Raw genomic sequence first — 24,468 nt, 5'->3', positions numbered from 1 at the left:
ATTCCATCTGAGGCTCTCTGCAGTACAAGGCTAAATAGGGACCTGAGATGAGGCACCTGTAACAGGGAGGGGTGCAGAACCAAGGAGTTGGCTAGACTCCCAAATATATATAGGAAACATGGGGGGATGGTTGCACTCACCTAAACATGCTTAAATGGGGTGCTGCTGGGGGCCATATTATACAATAAATACACAAGATCCAGCGCACTCTCCTATCTACTAAACAGCAACTTCAATGTTGACAGATTTTATTAGTTTGTAAAAGTTTTTTTTAAAAACACCTAATCTAGGCAAAAAAATGGGGATTTAGTTACATTATATGATCATACATTGCATAAGCCTGCCACAACGTCAATGTACCCCATCTTTGGCAGGTCCTACTCTCACAGTCTAATGTCTGCTCTTATGAGATTAACCACTTACTTGGGAAAAAATTCCATCTGAGGCTCTCTGCAGTACAAGGCTAAATAGGGACCTGAGATGAGGCACCTGTAACAGGGAGGGGTGCAGAACCAAGGAGTTGGCTAGACTCCCAAATATATATAGGAAACATGGGGGGATGGTTGCACTCACCTAAACATGCTTAAATGGGGTGCTGCTGGGGGCCATATTATACAATAAATACACAAGATCCAGCGCACTCTCCTATCTACTAAACAGCAACTTCAATGTTGACAGATTTTATTAGTTTGTAAAAGTTTTTTTTAAAAACACCTAATCTAGGCAAAAAAATGGGGATTTAGTTACATTATATGATCATACATTGCATAAGCCTGCCACAACGTCAATGTACCCCATCTTTGGCAGGTCCTACTCTCACAGTCTAATGTCTGCTCTTATGAGATTAACCACTTACTTGGGAAAAAATTCCATCTGAGGCTCTCTGCAGTACAAGGCTAAATAGGGACCTGAGATGAGGCACCTGTAACAGGGAGGGGTGCAGAACCAAGGAGTTGGCTAGACTCCCAAATATATATAGGAAACATGGGGGGATGGTTGCACTCACCTAAACATGCTTAAATGGGGTGCTGCTGGGGGCCATATTATACAATAAATACACAAGATCCAGCGCACTCTCCTATCTACTAAACAGCAACTTCAATGTTGACAGATTTTATTAGTTTGTAAAAGTTTTTTTTAAAAACACCTAATCTAGGCAAAAAAATGGGGATTTAGTTACATTATATATATATATACATACACACACACACACACACACACACTACAGAGATACACACACAACCACACACAAACACAGACATACACAATCACAGACCCACACACATACAATTACAAACACACATAATTAGATATACACACGCATATATATATATATATATATATACATACACACACACAATCACAGATATACACACACAGACATACACTTATTGTGTTATTGTGTGTGTATATAAATGTGTATGTGTTTGGTACATAGCTCCCTTATTTGGTGTCCTTAAATATTGCAATCCCACATAAGGATAACAAATAAGGGCGTTATCTACTAAACAAGTGAAATTAGGAAAAGTTTTTTTTTTTTTTTGTATCTTTTAGCTGTTTAGTTGATAATTCTCTAAATTGGTGTCCTTATGTGAGATTTCCATATTTAAAGATACCAAATTAGGGTTCTGTTTAGCAGATAGGTCCCTTATCCTTATTTGGTGTCCTTGAATATGGCAATCCCACATAAGGATAGCAAATAAGGGAGTTATCTGATAAACAAACATTGAAGTTAAGAGGTGTCAGCTAGCCCACGAACAAGAAATCTGGGTGGCTAATGTGAATTATATGCAAATTTGTTGAATGATGCCAACGTGCACTGCATGCTGGCATCAGGCAGCCAATGGCAGCACATTACCCCATCCCTTAGTGAAAAGTTTTAGTGCCCCCCCTAGTTTGGTTTGTGGTATCTTACCCCCTATATATTGTTCCTATGTGTCTATGTATCTGCATGTGTGTCAGTGTGTATTTAGGTGTGTGTACGTGTATATGTGCATACATCTCAGAATCTCGCCAACACTACACACAAATACACCCCTGCATTTCAATGTCACCCTTATATATAACCACACCACTGCCTTCAAAAACCAAACTACATAAAAATGCATGCCTGCATTCAAATGCCAACACCACATACAGACACACATCCTACATTCACTCAAACATACTCCATACAAAAACATGCTTACATTTAAAAGCATAAACACTGCTTAGTGCTAAATACATAAAAAAAAAAAATTGTGGTTGCATTTTACATTTTAAACTTGGGGGGTGGTGGGGGGGGGGGAGGGGTGCCAAAAATAGGACCCGCTCCGGGTGCCAAATGCTCTAGGTACGCCCCTGGATGGAAGTATGTGCCTTTTTGGCCACAACCCTTAGTGTGGCTTAGTGTGCCTGTAGCATTTCCCAAAACTGTTTGTATGAGGTATTCAGTGCATTGATGGATGAGATAGCGTAGTTATTTGTGCCTGCGTGGCCAGTGATCGTAACAAACTGGCCCTGGAGGTCTTTGACAATTTGTTTAATATGTAATGGACATGTTTTGCGAACTAGTATAGCGACCCTGTTTTGTTTGCCTGAAGGAGAGTTGGCAGTGTGACTTTCTCTATAGTGTCGACTCAGGAGGGGGAATGGTCGAGCTTGGGCGAAGTGGCTTTCTTGAAGAAATATCAAGTCTGCTCCTGTTCTATTTGCCCATCTCATGAGCTGATGCCTCTTGAAAGGGCTATTGAGGCCCTTACAGTTATGCATACGCAGGTTATGTCTGTAGACATAGTGGCTGTTCGAGGGTTGTGGGGGGGTATCACTTACCTGGACTTATCGGTCCCAGCCTCGGCAGCCAATACACTTCCTTTAGAGTTGGTGTGGGGGTGAAAGGATGGAGGGTGTTGGAGGGAGGGGGGTGAGTAGGTGGGCGATTGAAGGGGGTTGGGATTTAGCCTTGCGACCAAAATGGTTAGAACCGGGCAGAAGTGGGAAAACTCCTGGCCTTATACCTGGGATGCCAGGGTTTGTGGGGTTGGAGGAAGAGAAAAACCAGGGGGTAGTCCACTTAGTGGACCCCCTCCGGTCTGTCTTTCGGATCCTCGTCACATGTTTGAGGTGTTCTGTCCGTTGGGTATAGAGAGTGGTCCCCTCGGCCCCTTGGAGTATTGTGAGTTTTACCTTTGAGTCTAAGTAGGGCCATGTTTTGGTATACCAGGCGAAAGGGAAGTGTCGCTGGGGCTGGCCACGTGTCCCTTTGGTGGTGTGCGCCGTCAGCCTTGGTTGACCAGTCTTAAATTGCGTTAACACAGTTACAGGTTCATAGTTTGCATGGCACTGGAAGACAGAATGGAGAGTAAAGAAAAGGAAAACAAAACATACATATGTAAATACTTTTCTGAATGGATTTGGTATAATCGGGTAACAAGTGTAGAGTAATTTGTATATTTTACTAGACTGTCTCAGGTTCTGACTATGGTTTGTGATATAAAGCATTGGGGTTGTAGTCGGACTAGGGGCCCCTGTGTGTTGTGACCAGTGGCCAATATATATGTCAGCCCTGCCCCTGTGGCATAAGGTAGAGTACCCAGAGTATGCCCCTCCCCTCCTCCCTATTGGGATAAAGCAAAAAGTATAGTTTTAGTGGACCTGGGGGGGCGACTTCTGGAGTTTCTGTTTTATTTATAGAGTGTTGGTCCATGACGTTCACTGCTAGTCTGAAATTGCATTAGCCCCGTTGCTGGTTTGTACTATTTATGGAGCTGGGATGCATATAAGGGGTGACTGAAAGGAATAAATAAGGCATACATGTACACATGCTGTACTGTGTGAGTTCTGTGTTGGTGGATAACAAGCATACCTTTTTAATTTTGGGGACTTGGTATATTGCTGCGAGTTGTAGTATGGGGGGTCTGGGTTGACGGCAGACAGAGGCTTGCATGAAATGCTCTATGAAATTACTTTCTTTCAAACAGCAGTGTCCCTGCGGCGTGTGGTAGGTAACCCGTGGTGTGCCCCCCCCCCCACCCATTCTCCATTTTGACATGTCCCCCCTACCCGTGGGTACCTGGGTGCCTTCTAGGGGTGATATTAGCGGGACTCCCCGGGGAGTGGGTGCTATCTTTTGCATCGAGTTGTAATGTGTGGGCTGGTGATGGTGAGGTGGGAGGTCGGGGACGGGTTCCCTAGTCTGAGGTCGGGGAGAGCGAAGGGCTCACGCGTCTTTCCACACTGGTGGTTAGGCTCCGCCCTCCCTGCCTTACATTTTTAAATATAAATAGATCAGAAATGAAGAAAAGAAGAACAAATTATGAAAGAGACGATTTAATACTTTGCAAGGGAATTTTCAGTGCACTTTGTTTAGCAAACTGTAACGTATATGTATTGTGCTTGCAGCTCACTATAAGTCCGCATCTCATTGTAAATCTATTTTAGCAAGATCTCAAAGGTTCTCTTTGTGATACCCATTGACTCATTATGCCTACATACTTTAGATCAGCATTCACAAAACAGTGTTCACCTTGACAAGGCTGCTAGAAATTAATCAATATTCTCTTTTTCCCATTAATGAATAGAACTAGAATCCAGATAGAAGCCAAATACATTATATTACCGAAAATGCAAAAGGTTAATGACAATAAAGCACTTCACATCAAAATAACTTACAATATTGCCTATGCAAATCCCCAAAAAGATACAAACAGGTTAATGATCACAGCCCATATGCAGACCACAGAAAATATGTGATACCGGCAGAGGTGTGGCTAGGTTCCAGAAGTACCTGGCACTTGAGCCCAAAATATAATTTCAATGACCACTACATTAACAGAGAGGTGGGGATATGCCATGACATTTCCCCCAGTGGTGGTACTACGGCCGGTGCAGCTGCACTGGGGACCGCACATTAAGAAGGCCCAATTGGTGGCCCATGCCCTAAGGGTCACACAGTGGGCATGTGTCAGGATGGGCCCTGTTGGGTGCTATGGCAGTCACAAAGGAGGATCACCTCAGAAAGGAGGGTGTGCATACCTGGAGATCTAGCCCCTAACTACCCACAGCCTCAGCCACCACACTGGACACCAGGGAAGCCACCCTCCTGCAAACGGCAAGAAACTGGATGGTGGCTATAAAAGTGTAAATTTGGTCCATGAGGGTGTGTGTGTGTATATCTGTATGTCTGTCAGTGTGTGTGTGTCTCTGTAATAGTGTGTGTCTGTAAATCTTTATGTCTGTCAGTGTGTGTATCTGTGTGCCAGCATGTATCTGTGTATTTTCATGTGTCAATGTGTGTTTCTGCATGTGTGTCAGTATTTGTATCTGTGTGTCCTTCTATCTGTATTTGTGTCAGTGCCTGTATCTGTGTGTGCATGTTGTCAGTATGTGTACAAGTGTGGCTGTATATCTACATGTGTGTCAGTGTTTGTACGTCAGTATGTATTTCTTTGTATCTGCGTGTATTTCAGTGTGTGTCTGTGTATCTGCATGTGTGGCAGTATATGTGTATTTATTCCAGCATTCAAACGTCAACACTACACACAAATACACCCCTGATTTAAAAACATCAGCATGACACGCAAACACACCTTTGTATTAAAAAACAAAATTATGTTTATAAAACACACCACGCATTCAAAAATCACAAAACACACAAATGCACGCTTGCATTCAAACACCAACACTACATTCACACAAACATACGCCATACTTTAGCATGCTTAAATTTTACCACATGACAGGAGGCTTCATATTTGCATATATCTTTCTTTACTCAAAACTCCAGCAGCATAGAAACAGTAACAAACAATCATAGAAAAGATGTGCTGCCCATAAAAGGGCCTGTCTATGACATCACTTCCTCTTTCTTTGCTTCCCCAGCCAACATCAGGTCAGAGTATTTTGCCTCTCTGGCAATTCTTATTGTAATTAGTTTGGTGTTTCTATATTTTGATTTACATTTCTCCTACCTTGGCTCCCTATCAACTTGTCCCTTCTGTGCACTTTGTGTCCCCCCTTTTAAAAGTATATTTTCTCTGCCTTTCGGCCGGTACCCGCGAGCGCAACGACTATCAGCGTCGCGCGCGCCTCACGGGCCAGCCCCTCTACTTCTGGTTTTCGTGGGGGCTTGTAGGGTACGGGTAGAGGGAGACTGGGGTTAATTTGGTTTTGTTTTGCTTAATTTCTGTTGTTTTTTCGCGCCGCGCGACCACGGACCGCGGAACTCTTTTCACACGCGGGCGGCAGCCATCTTGGATCTCGCGGCTCGCGAGTTACCAGGCGGCCACCTTCCCCGCTCGCTCGGCGGATCGGTAACTCACCCGACTGCCGGGCTACACATGTGCATACCCTCCCTACATGTAGTATAGGGAGAGGACAAATAAGTTTTTTTCTCTGGATCACTATATCCCTGGTTGTGAATGCCTCAGTGCCTGCCAACACAGGACCTTTATGTATATTCTGCCTTGAATTTATAATACATGCATGCATTTAAAGAGACATATATTTTACAACATTCATGTCTCCAGACCCACAAGGTCATACAGGCTCTCTGTACCCTATATAGGGGCATATCATATACCCTACCTAGGGTGATATATGGTTCATTGCTATACCCTTCACAGAGCCAGACTATACTGACATACCCTGCAAGGTCCAGTCATATTCTGTCATATCCCTCTTGGGATTTTACTATTACCGTCCCTGCCCAGGGACAGGCTATTTGTACACCCTACACAGGGTCCTACTGTATTACTGTACATTGCCGTACACTGTATGTGGGTGTCCTCTGGGTATTTTTCATGGCACACCACCTGGGGCGACCCCCCAGATATGCATGCTCGGTCAATCACTGACCTATATCATTGATGTGGGTGTCCTCTGGTCCACCACGGCACACCACCCGGGGTGACCCCTGATTACAAGCACGGAGGCCTAGACCTCAGCTCATAACGATTGCCTGTTGATTGTGCACCTAACTCTGATACAACTGTGGTGAATCTGGATACGCCCAGACACTTTTTCCCATCTGCTACAATTCAGGCTCTCACCTACCCCTCTACACTACTGACTGACGGATGACCCCCAGTTGTACCAGAGGGCTGTCACTATATATAATAACCACCGCTACACCCCCACTGACTCTCCCTTTCGCCCTACAGGACGAGAGAAGATATTACGAGTCATGGAAGACAGCCAAGATTTTCAGGCTATGATTAACGCCGCTGTGGCGGCCTCGGTGGAAAAAGCCCTACTGAGAGCACTACCCCAAAGCCAGGGCGGCACAAGCCCCCCAGAACCAATGGAAGCCTCGGGATCCGAGCTCTCCAAGATGAAGAGGCAAAGGAAGGGTTCCCCCCCATCCTCAAAAGCCAAAGGCAAATTACCCGCTAAGCGGAGTAAGAGCACGGAAAGGCGGCCGCCTACACCCCGAGCACTACACTCCTCCGACGAAGAGGATTCGTATGTACCACACGCTCTAGACGTGGTGGACGAATGGCACGGGGACGGCTCGCCATCGGAGGAGGAAGAGTGGCAGGACCTACCCCCCACCTCCTCGAGATACATCAAGGAGACTTTTCTAGGCGAAGACGACCGAGAAGAAGATAATTCTTACGACAAGAAAGCTGGAAAAACCGGAGACGGAAAGTTCACGGACGACCAGGGAAACCCCTTGTTCGATCCGCGTACCATTCGGCACCCACGCTCTTCCGAATGGACACTACCAGACCACTTGACGAACTTCATACACTATTGGCTACGTAAACCTCTAGAGAAGGACGTACGGGCACGCCTCAGAGCAGAATGCCTTAGACCTCTGATACCGGACAAAGTAGCGCTTACACCCGAATTTGATAACACGGTAGTGGTCTTCATGTCTCGTTCCGAACGTGACCCACGTAAGGGTGTGGAGAAGGGCATGAAGGCGGCACAGGACAAGGTGCTAGACCTACTCGGCCCCATCGTGAAGATATTATTTTTTGCAGACCTGGCACTCAGCCAGGGATCTCAGCTCGACCCGAATATAATACGGGAATGGGCCCAGCGATCAGTGTGCCTTCTAGGCAACGCCAATGCGGCACTGTGCACAGAAAGACGTCGGTCGGCACTGATCCGAATTGATAGTAAACTCCTGGATCTAGGTGCCAAAGAATTTGGACCGAAAGCACAAGGGCTCTTGTTTGGCATTGCCTTTATCTCGGAGTTGAAAAAGCATGTGAATCTCTTCACCACCTTGAACAAGGCCCAGACCTCGCTCAAACAGGTCTTCAATACACTGGGAAGAGGTGTTTTTGGAAGGGCTGGTCGGCAGAGGAACCGAGCCACCAGCCGTTTCTGGGCGTCAGGTTCCAGACCTTTTTCACAAGCCCCAAGTTTCTTCCCTTCCACGACGCAAAGACCATCCTCGTACCGAGGGACAGGAAGATCGAGAGGCTTCAGGGGCCGAGGCCGCGGCCGTTTCTCTAATGGTGAGTACACCTACATACCAAAAAGTTTCCAATTTTGTAGCAGGCAGCCTGTCCTTTTTCTTACAGAACTGGAAGCTTATTACCAAAGACGCCTGGGTACTCCAGACGGTGAAAGGTTTCGTCATAGAGTTCTCAACAACACCCATTCAGACCACTCCTCCCCCCCTATACACATGTCAGCGGAACAAAGGCACCTGTTAGACGAAGAGATCCAACCACTCTTCAAGAAAGGCGCGATACAGTACGAGACAGGAGGGGAAGGCTTCATAAGCAACATCTTCCTGGTCAAGAAGAAAACTGGCGAGTACAGACCAGTTATCAACCTCCGACAATTAAATTCCTACGTGACATACAGACACTTCAAAATGGAAGGAATCCACCTCCTCCAAGATCTTCTCATCAAAAACGACTGGTTCACATGCCTGGATCTCAAAGACGCGTACCTGTCAGTACCCATGGACTTACACAGCCGCCGTTTCCTACGCTTCCAATGGCACGGAAAACTCTGCCAATTCACGTGCCTGCCATTCGGCCTCAGCTCGGCGCCGTGGTGCTTCACGAAGCTGCTGAGACCGGTGATGGCTCACATTTGGTCCTCGGGCATTCGATGTCTGGTATACCTGGACGATTTGCTAATCTTCTGCGAATCTGCTGCCAGACTGAGATTGCAGATGAAATTTGTCGTTCGCTTGCTGGAATCCTTAGGTTTCATGGTGAACAGACAAAAATCTTCTCTCTCCCCCTCCCAATCAGTCCAATTCCTCGGGTTCGACATCGACTCGAAGGAATGCGTGCCTCAGTTACCCCAGACGAAGGTATCCTCGATACGGAAGGAAATCAGACGGATACTGAAAATGGACACCATAACACTCAGGATGCTCGCCCGGATTGTGGGACTTCTCTCCTCCTCTATTCAAGCATTATTCCCGGGTCCATTGCACTACAGAGCCATGCAACGGTTGAAAGCGGAATACCTACGCACCGGACATTCATACGACAGCTGGATCCCACTGTTGACGGAGGTGAGAACGGAACTATGATGGTGGTTACTGCACATTCAAGCATGGAATGGCAAGGCAATTTTTGGCCCTTCCCCAGACTTCATCGTGGAGTTGGATGCCAGCTTATGGGGATGAGGCGCACACTGCACAGACGCCTCCACGGGAGGCCCATGGCGAGAGGACGAGACCGAACTCCACATAAACTGCCTGGAACTGATAGCGGGGTCCTTCGCCATCCGCAGTCTGGCCAAGGACAAATCGAACTGCTGCATCCTACTCCGCATGGACAACGTGTCGGCAGTGCAGTACATCAACCGCCTAGGCGGGGCCAGGTCTCGAGCTCTGACAGAAGCCACGAAAGACATTTACAAGTTCTGCCTTTCACGGAACATCACGCTACAGGCGGAATATCTACCGGGAATCTCCAACCTGACAGCGGACTGGTTCTCGCGCCACTGGCGAGACACCAGCGATTGGACACTCAACAAGGAGATATTCCAAGAACTGCAACAGTGGAAGTACCCACTCGCAATAGACTTGTTCGCATCCAGGACCAACCACCAGTTACCGAGGTACTACAGCTGGCTCCCGGACCCGGAAAGCGAAGCCACGGACGCATTTCTACAGAATTGGCCCACTCAAGGAGCGTATGCATTCCCACCGTTCTCCATGATTCCACAGGTGCTACGATACACACGCACCCACAAGATATCACTACTGCTCATCGCACCCCTCTGGCAGAGCCAACCATGGTTCCCAGATCTCCTGGAGATGTCGTGCGAGAACCCACTTCTGCTCCCCAACACTCCGCTAACTCTGACGGGACCTCGGGGGGAGTCTCACCCCCTCATCCTGGAGGGACAATTGGAATTAGTGGCCTGGACGGTTTCAGGGGCTCCTGGTCAGTCCACGGCCTATCGCAACCAGCTAAGGATCTCCTCTGGGACTCATGGGCTCCTGGCACCAGGAAATGCTATATTTCCGCATGGTCAGCCTAGAACGATTGGTGCATGGAAAGTGATTCAGATCCCTTTACAGCACCTGTCCCACTGATCCTCAACTACCTATCACACCTGTTCATGTTGGGACGATCGTATAGATCTCTCAATGTGATCAGATCCGCCATATCGGCAGCACACATCCCGATACAGGGCAGACCTATAGGCCAGGACCCACTGGTTTGCCGGCTGCTGCGGGGCGCCAAATTATCGAGACCCCCAGCACCCAAATATTCACGCCTCTGGCAGGTGGAGGTGGTGTTAAAATTCCTTAGGGAATGGCCGGACAACCTCTATCTATCACTGAAGCAACTCTCAGCGAAGCTAGCCCTCCTATTATGCCTCGTTTCTTTCAGACGAGTGGCAGATGTCAGGGCGTTCAATGTGGACGGTTTCTCCCTCACACCAGAAGGGGTTACCTTCAACATATTGAGACGCACCAAATCTGACTCAGCATCAGTGTCATACCCATATTTTGGAACGGACCCCGAATTATGTGTAGTCAGAACTCTAATGAGGTATACTGAAATTACGAACCCTCTGCGAACTTGTTCAACGGGTCAACTCCTGATCTCCTACGTAAAACCTCACAGGACAGTGTCCACTACAATGCTGGCCAGATGGATTCGCTGGATACTATCTTTAGCGGGCGTCGAACCTTGCTTCGGAGCGCACTCCGTCAGGGGGGCGGCGGCTTCCCAAGCCTTATCGGCCGGCGCCTCCCTGGCCGACATTATGCGCTGCGCGGATTGGTCGCGAGAGAGTACCTTTAGGACTTTCTACTTTCGACAAACTGCTCATGCTTCCTTCACTCTAGTCAACTCGAAGCTTTAAAAATGCAAATATGAAGCCTCCTGTCATGTGGTAAAATTGAAGATTATATTAGCTTTAGTGTACTAATAATCTTAATTTTAGTAATGACAGGAGGCGAATATTTCCCACCCTAAAGGATTCCCCCCCCAGGTTTCCTCATGTTATCCAAGTTATATTCAGAGCTCAGGTAAGCATGCAGGTTTGCTTTATATATTTACTATTAGATATGGGATTGGGGTCATGTATAGAGTGTATAACTGACCAGGTTCCTTATACTATGTTGTGTTGATATGTATCAATCGTTTTTACCTTCAAAGACATATGTTTATTTACAGGTTAAAATCCCAATATCCATTGGTATTTCAGGTTCTTGTTGTTTATGATATGCGGACATGTTGCCACGCCAGAGTCCTTTCACCTTTTTCTTTTTCTTTCAGCGTGAACGTATTCTCTACGGGATGAAGTCTAGTCGTCCATACTGCTGCATCATGGAAATATCAGAGTTTCTTTTGCCCTACTATGTTGTCAATTTGTTAATATGACGTGTTTATGTTTTGACTGTTACTTATATATTTTCGCCTCAAAGAAAGAGGAAGTGATGTCATAGACAGGCCCTTTTATGGGCAGCACATCTTTTCTATGATTGGTTGTTACTGTTTCTATGCTGCTGGAGTTTTGAGTAAAGAAAGATATGCAAATATTCGCCTCCTGTCATTACTAAAATTAAGATTATTAGTACACTAAAGCTAATATAATCTTCAATTCATACACACAAACACTGCTCAGTGCTGAATACAACTCTGAAAGCAAGGAAAATGGTAGAACCCCAGCTGTCAAAGCATTGTGGACCTGGGGATCTACCTTTGGGCTTTGCTTGTGGTGGCATGGGGTTCCCAAAATAATTCTTGCACCAGGGCTCTCTGTATGTTAGTTCCACTACATGTTATATCATATCTCATTCTCTCTATCCATGAACAATCTGAAACAGGTGCTTTCCGAGGTCTCAATGACAGAACAGACAGCAATAAGCTTCTATTGCTATATTGCCATGTATTCAACAAGTAGCTTATTCAAAGAGGTGTGTAGCAACATTCTGTATCCCAACACACCCTGCTGACAGACACCTGGGGAGCAGCTCACCCTAACCCTAAGTCGCCTGGTGGAGCACTATAATACTGTTTTTTCTTTTTAGAATAGACGGCTGCTGTGAGAAATTATTGTCTGATGTAAAATTAAAAAAAAAAAAATATATATATATATATATATATATATATATATATATATAAAAAATATATATATTCTCCGGCCCCTCTAGAGATACAAGGCTAATGACCCCACATCCGGGACATAAACCCCCAAAGCCCCTCCTAGCAACATCTATGATACCCAGTATTTGTGCAATATTCCACTAAGTGCTGATCGAAAGACAAGTCTTCAGGATCGATAGGCGCATATCAACAATATAAAATTGTAATAATACAAAACAATATATAGTGCGATATGTATTGTCAATTTAAAGTGTATGCAGATAACAAATTTGCACTTTTTCTCTGGCTCTGATTATAGGTGTTGATGGAGACATTTAAGGTGGCAGCTTACCCTTCCAAATCACATATTTTATTGATGTTGTAGTTCTCTTGAATGTTTATAGGATTCCAGCAAAAACAAATACAAGGGGAAACAAAGTGTAGAACACTCTAGATAATGCATAAGTAGTGGTAATTACAAATACATAGAAATATAGAATGTGACGGCAGATAAGAACCATTCAGCCCATCTAGTCTGCCAAATTTTCGAAATACTTTCATTAGTCCCTGGCCTTATCTTATAGTTAGGAAAGCCTTATGCATATCCCATGCATGCTTAAACTTAATACAATTAGAATATAGAAACAAATCTCTCACAGACTTTCTAGATTGTTATGTATAAATTAAACTGGAATTCAAACCCAGGAGGGATTATATTCCTGCAGTTTAGAAGGAGAGGATACTTTGTGAACAGATATCCACTATAAAAAACCTCTTCTCTTAACACCTTCACTACCAAGCACTTTTTGATTTAAAAAAATATTCGCATACCATGTATTTGAAAGCGAGGAATGCATCGCTTGTATATAAATATACCTTCATACAAAAATTATTTGCCTAGATTGCTTTGCAGGCATAAGTAAGAAAGACAATTATGTAAATTTACAACAACAAAAAAAATCCCACTTATTTATCCTTAAGGACTTTGATCTTGCAATATTTCACACAGGGTACGGAATGTTATTATAAAATAAAAAATGCAATTTTTAGCACATACAGTAGGTGTGACAAAAATTGATTAATACAAATGTAAACATGGTCATATTCCATGTTTACAGGTATCTGTTAGGACCCTGAAGGTAGCAATACAGCTTACTAAGAATAGCAACATTATGTAAGGAATGGCTGCATTTGAGCACAATGACCATATACAGTTTACATTTTAAAGGATTTTACGTCTTAGTACTACAAACCTGTTTTCCTAACACTATAGCACCCCCTGCCCTCTCCCCCTCGTGCCCCAGCAATAAGGGGTTAAAAACCTGTTAATCACTTACCCGATTCCAGCTCTGAAGTCCCTCATCATTAGCCACCCCCCCCTTAGAAAGCATTGAATCAATGCTTTCCTATAGGTTTTTCACTGACGCTCTACGTGAGCACATCCAGCGACAGTTAGACGACCTAAACAACCTCCACTAGAGGCTGTCTTCGTACTGCAATCTAAACATTGAAGTTTCTCTAAATTTGTAATGTTTTACATTGCAGGACCAATTGGGACAGGAACAGTGCGCCGATAACACTTCAATGAGCTGAAGTGGTCTGGGTACCTATAGTGTCCCTTTAAATACAACAGGACCTAGTGCCCACCGCCAGCCCTCACCCATGGTCAGAGGCATTAATATTCATAAGTGGGTACTTAGTGTTCCCCCCCCTACCACAACCAATGGGTGGCAGCTCTACATATAAAATTATCTTGCAAGGCGAGAAACCCCTTTTAAGAGCTTTCCCACCCTATGCAAACTTATAACTGTTGCCAGTGGGTGGAGGCACAGGGGAACACTATGCCCCCCCCCCCCCCCTGAATTATGTATTTAGAAACCCATGTAGTTAGAAGATTCTATATTATTGCCCCTCCCCATTTTATTTAACTCTATGCCAGCAATCAATGGTAGCTCGCTGTATAGAAGCCATGCCCTCACTTGCGGCAAGGCGTGTGGGTGCATGGGGGAGGTATGAAACTTTCCTTGTTCACAAATGGCTGAACAAACAATGGCGTTGAGCTAAATTTGGTCAGTGACTCATTCATTCAGTTGATCATGATATGGCGCTTTATAATTTGTTTCCAGGCGAAATGAGCGAAAAACTACATTTTCTATAATTTTGTCATTGTTTGGAAAATGAACACACGTCTATTAATAGATTCTTTAATACTACAGTTACGCCACTATTTATTGGGATCTATATGCCATTTGCCATCAACAGTTTTGTAAAAAATATGTGCTCTTCATTACTAAACCAGATATCAATATATCAAGATTATCATCAATCTGAACTCCATTTCATTAGCAATAAACCATATAAAAGTGTATTCTAAGTCAATGAACTACATACATCAGAAGTGTTACTCACTTGTCATTCTGCACGACCAAAGACAATCAGGAAAACCTCAAGACCACTACAAAAATAAAATTGAAAAAACAAACAAACACAGAAATCAGATTTTGCTTTTCATAAGGAGTCAATGAATAACCAACAGCCATGTTACCATAACAACTACACATTGATTCTTGGCTCTTATTTACTGACCTACGTACTCATTACCCAAACAACAGATAAGAATGGGTGGTGCTAATATATATTATTTGCAGGTTTTACTGAAAATGAAGGGGGTTACCTAGTTCATGGGCTTAATAGGGTACATTACACAGAAAAGGTTCCACCTTTCAAAGGATTGGAGTACTCCTATAACTCAAGGCATCTCTATGGGAAGAGTTCAGTGTCTTCCGCTTCAACCATAAAGGGGTCTTTGTCAAGCACAGAAAAAAAGCACTTATTAAGATGAAACATTGTGAAAATTAAAAGGTGTGGAAACAGGGCTTTTTTTTCCCCCCTAAAAAAACACCAATAAGTTGAAGTGGTTATAGTGCTTAGAGTGACCCTTTCAGAAAAACATTAGAAAGGACATCAGTCACCACAAAATTATATTTTTATATAATAACCATTTCATCAGGTTTTAAAAGGAAGTAGATTAAAAAAACTAAAAAACGCAACCCTACCTTTATTATATGACAGGGTCCTTCAACAATCTCATTTACCTTGGGGCAGACTGTGTTTGAAAACAGACCGTAATCTCTATGACCTTTCCAAATTCACTACCTGCACAGTAGCAGGCAAGAAAAAAAAGATATAACTATTTCCTTTCAAAACTTGGTGAAAGGATTATTATATTACAAATAGTTTGGAGGTGACAGTGGCCCTTTAAGAAACCAACTGCAACATCTGTGTTCAACCAGCAATCAAATTCAATCTACCAACTAACCCAGGAGCTCTGAAACATTACTTGACAGAAACTATGACTTCAAAGAAATACCAAGGTAAAAACTATTTTTATTATCAGAAACCTTTACCTGGTTTATTTTGATTTTTAACCACCGTGTGTTTATTTAGCAAACTAATATCAATGCATTTACCCAACATATATAAAAAGGCAAGAGTTAATATAACCAAACCTGTACACATCACAGAAAAAGCCAAATAGTCATATATAAATAATTGTATTAAAAAAAAATATATATATTAAGAGAACATCTTTAGATTTTGTTATAAGAATTTAAAAAATAACCTGTTGGATATATCTACAATAAATGTAAACTAGCTCTTAAATCTGTCAAACTGTCTATATCATGTTAGGTTAACTCGATCACATCCTTGTGGAAGGTTTTGTTGCAGTTTCATAGAAATAATAAAAAAAAAAATTGTGATAATTGACACCCAAAAAAAAATCGCAATGTATCTGGTAAAACCAAATGTATATTGCAGCACTATGGTAAAGTACCTAACACCCATAATTAATGGTTCATAATAAGCTTCTCTAGTTAAATATTGAAGTTACAAGTTCTCTACCTGCATGAGGATGGAATATTGAGAGCACAGTAACAGAGTATCAATACTAAGCTCAGAGTGAGTAATAAATCAGAGTACTGTCAGTAAATACTCACAGCTGTGAGTAGCTAATGTTATATTACCGAGAGCATATTTTATAATGTGGAGGGGAGCACTGGGTACCTTGTCTGTCCTGTATGATATTAATACCAATCAGCCATTATTCTGGGACTATCAGTCCTGGCTCTTGGACCACAGTGTGTCACGTGTCCCTTACTGGGGCAGAGGCGGGGGGACTGCCTCTCCCTTCTGTGCACGCTCCCGCCAGAACGCAATGCCGTGCATGCTCCTATAGAGGGCGCTTGCTTCATGGCACCTGCTGTCCCCGTAGACTGGCTAGGGCGATGCGCGCTCCCGTTGTATTGCAAAGTGGTCGGCAGAGGGCGCTCCGGTGACTGCAGTAGGACAAGGAGTAGAGGAGGAGGAGGAGGAGAAGGAGGAGGTGGGAAGCGGCTTGCCCTGTTTATTCCCATCCATCCTCAGCCGCTCTTCTGCACGCACAGGGATGGACCTGTCTCCGGGGGACCCTCAGGCTGCCCTCCCTCCACCCACCTTGGACTAAGCAGGTACAGCCTCCCCCCCATCACCCATCCCGAGGTGTCAAGGGGACCATGCCCCGGGCTCCCCTCTGCCTGTGACGGAGAGCCGAGGAAGCAGCTGGAGGAGGCGAAGCGGATTGTGTGGTTGCTAAGGTAATGATATCCCAGCTGGTCCTCTCCCGGGTCACACGCATACCGTGGAGATAATGGGATGTATGCATTGATGTTGGCACCGGGTGTGAGGAACATCTACTGTGGGTCATTATTCATGGTGGGCATCACTTACTGTGGGGCATCATTCATGGTGGGCATCACTTACTGAGGGTCATAATAACGATGGTGGGCATCACCTACTGTGGTTTATCATCCATGGCGGGCATTACTTACTGTGGGTCTTACATGGTGGGCATCACTCACTGTGGGTCATTATCCATGGTGGGCATCATCTCCTGTCGGGACTCCCTTATGGTGGCCCTTGCCCATAGTGGGTCATCTACTGTAGACGTCGCCTGCTCTGGGTTTTTAGCTGTTGTGGGTATCACCTACTGTGGGTCATCACCATCTATTTTTCTACATCTCTAGGTTATTTCCAAAATAATGTTCCCTTTTCTGCCTTTAACCTCCTCCACCCATCTACCCATCCAGACAGGCACTCATCACATACCAGGAGGCACAGAATGCCTGTGTTGGAATTTGTCTGGGGCTTGTCTAGCCCTTTAAAGAGGATGTGGTGTCCCTGTGCCTTATAATTACATACATGTATATGTTTTATGTGGGGTGGGGGAAATGCCTGCTTTCAATTGGTTTGCATTATTTTCCTGTTGCACTGCTGGTTGGGTTATCCTATCTCTGTTATATCTAAGCAGGAGGGGGGAAGGGATGTTCTTCCATTGCATTAAATTGGGGGTTGCAGCTACACCCTATTTTTCTATTTCAAAATTATGTTAGGACAGTCGGACTGTGTTCTTTTTTTATTTTTATTTTTTTATGTGTATTTTTGTGGTGTACTGGATCACATTTTGTTGATTTATTGTAGATAACATGACAATATTTCTATAGCTTTTATTCATATTACTGTCTATATATTAATGATCTTTCACCAGATGGGTGTCCTTTGACAAAGGTACATCACTTCAGGTTACTGTGACCATGGTTTAGATGACATTTTGATCTGTTTTCTTGTGGTTGCTGTAGAATATGTCTGTTGCTTCAGATATTTGGGATCTGTTTACCTATATATATATATTTTTTTTTTCTCAGCCTGTTACCTGTAAACATTTGCATAGGGATTAACACTATTATTGTACTTCGATTTCAGCATGTGGTTAAGGTGCACTTGTTATATTATTTTGACAGGAGCAATGGGTTGTGGGTATAAAAGGGGGAAAAACTGAAATGAGATTTGCACAGATAGTTGGATTGTTCTCTTATTGCTATTCTGTTAATCTAGAGAGGGGGAAGGGCTGGGAGATGCTGTGGAATTATGTCAGTGAGGATCAGTTATATTCTTGTGTTCTTTTTCTTATGTAACCAATTTTATTGTCTGGCATTTAATAATTTTTTAGTAATGACATTTTAATATATTATATATATTTTTTTTACTTCTACTTTGACACACATGAATTTAGTGAATTGTTTTGGGAATCATTTTTTTATTTTGGTTACGTTTTCTAGAAAATATTGGAATGTGTTATATTATTTTACATGTGTACCTTTTTTAATTGTATCCATGTTGTGCTTTTTCTGTGATCTATTATCTTTGTTTGCCATGGTGTATGCACATGAACTATTTTACACAATCATTAACTTAGATTATTTTTAGGATGTGTTATAAAAGTAGCCTATCTTTTTTTTTTTTTTTAAATTTCATTTATTTTTTGCCTTTTTTTTTTAATTAGTCACCTTTTAGTGGATGTAGAAATTTGTTTTCACAAGACTTTACAAAGGCAGGTAATCATTCCCATGATACTAAATTTATGTCCATATGAAGTGTCCGAGTAATTTGTTGGGAAACCTATATATTTGACTTTTCCATAGCTCCATGCTAAAAATATATTTAAAAAAATGTTCCCAGCAATCCACTGCCACATAGTTACTCCATATGTTTTTGTATGAAACTATTTTAACAGAGGAAGGAGATATGATGTAACAATTATTAAACAGTGTACATACTTAAAGGCTAATCTGTAGCGATAAGTTTTCGGCTGTGCCATGTCCAAGTGCTCAATAACTAAAAAAAAAAAAATATTAAAATATATATACAGACATGTTAATATATACAATGGACATTCTATACAGAACGTTTGAATACAGATATTTAGTGGTGTAAGAAAGGACACTCCAATTGAAGTTATGCAATCTTAACTGTAATCGCAATGAATATTTTATGTAATACATTTTGAAAAAAAAAAACAAAAAAAACACAACCCCACAAACCTATGCTAAGCCATGAACTTGCTGGACTGGAACGATTTATGACCTGGTATAGTTTACATTTTACGGTCATGCTATCAACAGCAGGTGTTTTTGCAAGTGATCCAGAAAGATAAATTATCCTTATTTGGAGATGTGATTCACCTGACTTCAGAGCTGTTTTTACCTGCGTTCCACAAATATAAAAAGTACTTGCACCATCGGGTCATATGACTATAGCCACTAAATTTACTTAAACTAGTTCACTGGAGAGATCCAGGGGGGGTCATGTAACATGTATTTTAACATAAATTATTCTAACCTGACCAGGCACCATTTTCACTAGCTCCTGCATCATCTTTTAATTTAAAGCAATTTTCTATACTTTTTCCATCTCACTCTACGATTGGCCATCGATCACAAAATCCAAATGTGGTTTTGTTAAGAAACTAAGGGCGTTGAAGCACTGCTCCAACACCAACTAAAGTAGAAGAGGCCCAATCTAATAGAGCTAGCTGACCCAGAAGCTTATCTATTCTCACCTGAGGACAGCAGCACTGACCCAATACAGTCTTTTTCTGTAATTGCAGTCTCAGATGGCTACCAAACGAGACATAGAAAATCTCCTATCTGACATTAAAGGGACGCTATAGTGACCAGAACAACTACAGCTTATTGAATTTGTTCTGGTGAGTAGAATCACTCCCGGTAGGCTTTTTGCAGCAAGCACTGTCTTTTCAGAGAAAATGCAATGTTTACATTACAGCCTAGTGATAACTCTACTGGTTACTCCTCAGATGGCTGGTAGAGGTGCTTCCTGGGGCAGTGATGCCTGGTATGCAGCACTGTCATTCAGTATCTCCAACCTCTGCATGGAGACACTGAACTTTCTTCAATAGAGATGCATTAATTCAATGTACCTCTATTAAGAGATGCTGATTGGCCAGGGCTGTGTTTGGCTTGTGCCGACTCAGCCCTTGATCTGCCTCCATGACAGTCTCAGCCAATCCTACTGGGAAGCATTGTGATTGGCTCAAACCACAACTTCTGATGATGTCAGCCAAGCAGGCTGTTTCAGAGGCAGACAGGGGAAGAACCAGCAGCTGCAGACCAGGGGAGCTAGATGGTGGTTTTAACTCTATAGGGTAATGAATACATGTTTGTGTTCCTGAACCTATAGTGTTCCTTTAAGAACATTTTGAGGCAGAGCTTGCAGTGGTCAAGGTGGAGGTGCAGGCAGTCACAGACTGACACTGTGCTCCGTCAGGCTATGCAATAAACATTTTTTTTATATATGTTATGTTATCAGCCTATATAAGAAAATATTTTTATTTTATTTATTTTTTAAATATCAGAAAAGGATTTACAAAAAAATGAAATAAAACAATATGTTTTGCACACAAAATTAAAAGGCATGGTAGTGGATCAAATCTGTAGATGTGTTATGCATGTTTAAAGGAACACTACGACATTAAGAATATAAAACATTTATTCCTAACGATTTAGTGTTCTAGTGACTATTCAACATTCACCCACCTTTTCACTCTCACCACTGCCCTCCTCAACTGTGATCCTCAATCCTGATGATCTCAGTAAATCCAGTGGCAAAGGCTCTGGAGGCTAGTGTGCATGCACAACAAATTGTCACTGTGCCAATCAACATCTTCTTCTCATAGCGATTAAGTCATTGCATCTTTATGGTGAGTATTCGGCGTCTCCATGCTGAGTGTGGAGACGCTAAACATTGGTCCTGCAATCTTTGCAATACCAAAGTCCCTCTTGTGGCTAACGGTGACAGAGGTGGAGTTAGACAGTTATGTAAAAACTGCATGAGCATGGCCTTCATGGTCAGCCATAGACAATCATTGAATACAGTAATTCTTTATGGAGTATCGTACGTGCACTGCTGCCGCGCATGCACCTATGTTCCCCTCCAGGATGACGCAACCAGAGGAGTTTTCCTTTAAGTTTATTTAGACCATGATGTGACACTGTGATGGATCAGTGCATTATGTAAATCTTCGTTAGGACTTCAAGTTCAAGTAATGGAAGGTTCAGCTCGTAGAGAGCTCCAGTTAGTTAATCAGACCTCAGATGATTGTAGATTTGGAAGATATCAGACAGGTATCATAGCATTGTATTGTAACACCTGAAATATCTATCCAAAGAGAACTATACATATAAAGTCACATTTTACTGAATAACTCTGGGTTCAACTTCTGTAATAAGGACGTTTCTTGATATAAACCATATCTGAAAAATATTTACTCTACAGTTAAACATAAAATTCCTTATAGGCATATTGGTTTGATTTACATCTCCCTAAACATAGATGTAAATTACAATAAAGGGGAGAGGAAGGGGGGGGGGACAAATAATACAGCATTATATGTTAGTTATCACAAACACACATACATGTTAGTATATTCGCATATGCTGGAAATTTAAAGGTTTTTCAATAGGGTCCAACGTGGCATACTCCCTACTTTGGCAGTACATCTATGATGCTTCAATGGTTCTGTGAGATTCAATGGAATAAGATACAGGTAAAAACTACTTTATTGAAAATTACTAAAAAAGCAAACTAATATATAATCACAAGGTAAAGCGAATAGTAAAAGACGGTAGTTTTATATATACAGGAATTGGCCATAATGTGTCCATAGGACATAAAAATATTTCACAACATGTTTCAGACATAAGTTCTTTTGTTAGGATGTTGCCGCTTCAGAATGTACGAGTGGTGGAGACTTAGGATTCACATGTGGTCCCTCTATTAATTCAATGCAGTTTCCCATTTCAGCTTTGATGGAATTTTGCATGTGCAAGAGAAATGTTTTTGATTTTTCTGACCCAGCCCCAATCGTATTTTTTTGAACTCTCCCAGGTTCTGCAGTGTTCCCGGTGTTGTGTGTGGACATTCTGCTGAGTACTTGGCTCCTATTCATAACTGAAATGAAAACATTTAATTTTGCATATGTTAAAATGTATTGAGAAGAAACAGTTCGCATTGAGGTTGGTATTGGGCTGGCAGTGTTGTATTGATTTGTAGGTTTTTAAACACTTTGTGGAGCTGCTAGAAGCATTGTTGGAGCTAAAATAGGATATTCATTATTTTACTTCTATTCAGACATTTCATATTGAATTGTGGTTTTGCAATACCTCCTTGATGCCCCAGTCCATAAAATGAAGCCTGTGTCCTGCTATCCTGTTTTTATTTTTTTCCTCCTCTGCTGTCCCAGTTCTCAGGGGCCTCCGGAGACAACCTTCACACACCGGGTGAGAATGAGTCACTCAACATGCTTGCAGCAAAGCAAAACCAATATCTCCCATTAAACAGGCCCTGTGACCTGGCTAGCGTGAGTTTGTCAGTACTGCATGCATGAACTCCACATGCTGGACGGTGCTGATTTGCAGGTGGTTGCCGTCCCAGAATAAATTCACTTGGTATATATTTTAATATAAGTTAAAGGATCCTTTTAGGATACATAATCACTATGGCTTGTGCAACAACAAGCTTGTGTCATTAAGCGCTACGGAATCTGTTGGCTCTATATAAATGGCGATAATAATAATAATTAACCCCTTAAGACCGGAGGGCGTACTATTACGTCCTTTTAAAAGCGGCTCTAAACGCCGCAGGGCGTAATAGTACGCCCTCCGGTTTTAGTAACTTACCCGGTCGCCGGCGGTCCCACGCCGGCGATCGCGGTTGGGGGGACTCCCAGGGAGCCCCCCCACGGCACATCTTCCTCCTCCGGTCATGTGAGAGTGAGGTCCTGGCGAGGACCTCACAATCACATGGCCGGTATAGCTGGCTGCAGCAATGCCAGCAGGGGGACTAACTGTAATGACAGTTGGTCCCCCTGCTGGCTGAAATCAAATCAAATAAATGTTAAATAAGTGTAAAAAAAAAATGTATACTTAGATCATATATATATATATATATATATATATATATATATGATCTAAGTATATATATATACACATATACATACACCGTCTAGGTGTATTTTAATATTAATATGTATGTAATTATATATATTAATATCAAATTACACGTAGACTGATACTGATTAAATATATATATAAAATTATTGTGTTATATATATTTATAAATAATATAAAAAAATATGTAAATACGTAAAAAAATAAAATAAAAAAAATAATTAAAAATAAAATATAAAAAAATATATAGATGTGTTTTATTTCGCTCTAACTGTATTGTGATATTAATATATATATATATTTATATCAAAATACACGTAGAACGAAATAATATATATATATATATATATATATATATATATATATATATATACGTATATATCACTATATATATATATATATATATATATATATCTATATCTATATCTATATATAAATAAAAATATTTTAAAATATATATATATATATATATATATATATATATACGTATATATACACATATGTGTATATATACATATATTAATTCTACACATATATTTATGTAATAATTTTACATAATTAGGTATCCTAATTAATTACAATTAGCGGGACCTGCCTGACCACCCATGCCGAAAGTATAGGGAATTTAATTTGCTAGCACTATATTTAACCCTATAACTTTCCAAGACACCATAAAACCTGTACATGGGGGGTACTGTTTTACTCGGGAGACTTCGCTGAACACAAATATTAGTGTTTCAAAAAAGTAAAATGTATTACAACCATGATATCGCCAGTAAAAGTGACGTTTTTTGCATTTTTCACGCACAAACAGCACTTACACGGACGATATTATTCAGAAAGAGAGAAAAGATAGTGTGGACCAAAGGTCTAGGTAACACAGGTGAGATACGGATCTCAGGTGTCTGCTAAAATATATAATCTTTAATTAGGTATACATAACCATGAACAAATAATCAAACATAAAAAATAATAAATAAATACTTAAATAGAAAATCACCCAAGTGGTGAAAGAGGAGATTGAAAGGGGCTCAGGGAGTAATGGAAGAGGTATAAACTTAGACAAATGTCCTCTAGATATATACCTCATTAATAGGAAATATAAGTGGGAGGTACCAATG

General features: G+C 42.0%; 1 protein-coding gene across 2 annotated transcripts in view; it reads left to right on the top strand.

Annotated features, from left to right (window-relative positions):
• The first annotated feature begins 16,898 nt into the window (after positions 1-16,898).
• The window catches only part of RGS6 (regulator of G protein signaling 6), a 326,615-nt gene continuing 319,045 nt past the window's right edge, over positions 16,899-24,468 (top strand). Inside the window, exon 1 of one of the 2 annotated variants that reach the window (XM_063440378.1) lies at positions 16,899-17,140. The gene's annotated coding sequence lies outside the window, so the exon portion shown is untranslated. The remainder of the gene's footprint in view (positions 17,141-24,468) is intronic. The other variant, XM_063440379.1, reaches the window with a different exon arrangement.

The sequence above is a fragment of the Pelobates fuscus genome, chromosome 13, assembly GCF_036172605.1.
Source record: "Pelobates fuscus isolate aPelFus1 chromosome 13, aPelFus1.pri, whole genome shotgun sequence".
NCBI classification, from domain to species: domain Eukaryota; kingdom Metazoa; phylum Chordata; class Amphibia; order Anura; family Pelobatidae; genus Pelobates; species Pelobates fuscus.
Note: the sequence above shows the minus strand (reverse complement) of the source record. Positions and strands in the feature narration are given on the sequence as shown.